Source organism: Clupea harengus, chromosome 20 (genome assembly GCF_900700415.2).
Source record: "Clupea harengus chromosome 20, Ch_v2.0.2, whole genome shotgun sequence".
Classification (NCBI taxonomy): Eukaryota; Metazoa; Chordata; class Actinopteri; order Clupeiformes; family Clupeidae; genus Clupea; species Clupea harengus.
In genome coordinates this window covers 24,902,071-24,904,570 of record NC_045171.1, presented here as the reverse complement: position 1 = coordinate 24,904,570, position 2,500 = coordinate 24,902,071, and the positions used below count along the sequence as shown (strand labels likewise).

Sequence of the window (2,500 nt, the reverse complement as noted above, 5' to 3'; positions counted from 1 at the left end):
ACCCAGCAGGTTGTTTACAGACTTCAGCATTCGGCATTACCCAGAATCCTACTGGCCTTGGCTAGTTCTTCTCTGGACTGTGGTCCAGTCCGGCTTCTATTCATAGCAACATATTGAATATTTTCTTATGTGGATATTATGTGCGTAATATTTCAAGGAGGCATATTTTTCACTGCGCTTGCTTACTAGAGCCCTGACTGCTTTATTCACTTTTCCAGAGCCTTGAAGTGACTGTGCGGTAATGTGTCAAAGGCTATGGCTGATGGCACTATAAAGGGCTTTCAGTGTGATAGATGGCCAGTGCCCCATTTTGGGTGATTTTGCCCCGTCTCAGGCAGGGCCTTTCCGACTCGTCAGTAGCCTCCCTCTCCGCCTCTCATCTGCATCCAGGGAGTGGGAGCTTTTCGAGGCTGCAGTTCCTGGCAGTGGGGATGTATTATACATAATGTACTGTATATGATATATTATGTATTCTGTGGTGCAATCAGTCTGAGGCTGGGCTTTCATCAGCAGTCAGAAACAGTCTGAGTAGGCCTCCGTCTTCTCCCCAGAGCATGGAGCCCCCCCCGCCCGCCATTAGAGACGCTTTCTATAGGCCTGAATGCTCTCTGCCTCTCTCTCTCTCTCTCTCTCTCTCTCTCTGTCCCTCTCTCACACACTTACGCTCAAACACTCCCTTTTTCTTCCTTTGCGGCTGCCTTATTTTTTTTAACCCTCTAGTATTTTTTTCTCACTCCCCCTTCCAGCCACCCATTTCTCTCAATCCCTTTCACTCTAATGCACTTTCTCTCCTTGCCTCTCCATCTACCGCCTCACCTTACCGCAACTTACCGCACCGCACCGCACCGCTCTCCCTCCCCCTCAATACGTTCTCATTCTCTATCCCCTCTTTCGCTGTGTCCCCATTCTTCACTTCCCCCGTGGTGATTGTCCTCTTTGCGGGCGCGCGAGGCGACTCCTATCGTTCTCTCCTCTGTCGTTCTGTCTCCGCACCGTCTCTCTCTCTCTCTTCCTCTGTGGCGTGTCACTCCGCCACTCCGCATGCAATGGAGACAGCTTCTTGAAACGGTGTGAGTGCTTTTAAAGAGACGGCTCCACATCCGCCCGTCATCATCATCATCATCAGACGGCCTGTCATCAGAGGCACCCTAGAAACGGAAACAGAGCCCGTCCCACTCAATTACACCGACACGAAGCGCAGAATCGAAGGTGCTCTTTTTCTTTTCTATTTGTTGAACTCCTTTCTGGTCCCTTTTTGTTGACACACAGAGAGAGGGTCGGTGTGCTGTTCAAACTACTGTAGGGCTTTTGCATGTAATGTAGCTGTCATATGGGATCAATTGGGAACCAATGTGGGTGACAGAGCTCAAGAAACAGATCCAACAAGTAAGGACAGAAAGGGAACAGGATCTGTCTATCCCTGTGCTCCAAAGAAGAGAATCAGTGGCTGTATTTGAAAACGCTGCCACTGGCCTGAAGCACCTCTTCAGGTGTTCGCCTCAGCGGCCATGTTGAAAGAAGGACACCTCGCTCCCTCGTTTTCCCCGTTGGCTTCAGGCTCTCAACCCTAGAACAGCACACTGCCACCATCACCATCAGCCCACAGTCCTGTACACACTGCCACCATCACCATCAGCCCACAGTCCTGTACACACTGCCACCATCACCATCAGCCCACAGTCCTGTACACACTGCCACCATCAGTCCTGTACACACTGCCACCTCTGGATTAGCCCTGCCGTCTGGCCCCACCCAGCAGAGGTTCATAAATGGCTATCGACCCGCCGTCATTGCCTTGTCATTCCAAGAGTCTGGCTCTGTGAAGGACAGGGCGACTGTGCTCCAAACTAGACACACATCGTCTGTGTGTGTGTGTGTGTGTGTGTGTGTGTGTGTGTGTGTGTGTGTGTGTGAGGGGGGGTTGTCATTTAGTGTGTGTGTTCGTGCCTGTATATGTGTGTGTGTTTAAAAAAGAGAAAAAGAGGTATTTATGTGTGTGTACATGTGTTTCTGTACGTACGTACGTGTGTGTGTGTGTGTGTGTGTGTGTGTGTGTGTGTGTGTGTGTGTGTGTGTGTGTGTGTGTGTGTGTGTGTGTGTGTGTGTGTGTACATGACTCAATGCCCCCTCCCTGGCAGGTGCACCTGTCATCCTGCATATGCTGCCCATCAGTTGGGGAGGATTACCCACAGCCATCCCCCGCCGCCGCTGCGCCTGAAAGTGACCTTTACATTTAGAGCATGCCTCTTTGCCATCCTCTCTATCAGTCTCTCTCTCTCTCTCTATCAGTCTCTCTCTCTCTCTCTATCAGTCTCTCTCTCTCTCTCTATCAGTCTCTCTCTCTCTCTCTATCAGTCTCTCTCTCTCCCTCCCTCTCTCTCTCTCTCTCCCTCACTGGTTGCTATGGGCGACATGTCTGTCAGGGCTCATCTGCATCTGGTGGTCGATGAGTGTGTGTGTTGCCGCTTGGCCTCCTGCACGCTCCCAGCTCACCTCTCCT

At 51.2% G+C, this 2,500-nt stretch overlaps 1 protein-coding gene across 1 annotated transcript in view; it reads left to right on the top strand.

Moving 5' to 3' along the window:
• Window positions 1-2,500, top strand: part of enox2 (ecto-NOX disulfide-thiol exchanger 2) — a 79,992-nt gene that overhangs the window by 16,840 nt on the left and 60,652 nt on the right. The gene's annotated exons all lie outside the window — the stretch shown is intronic.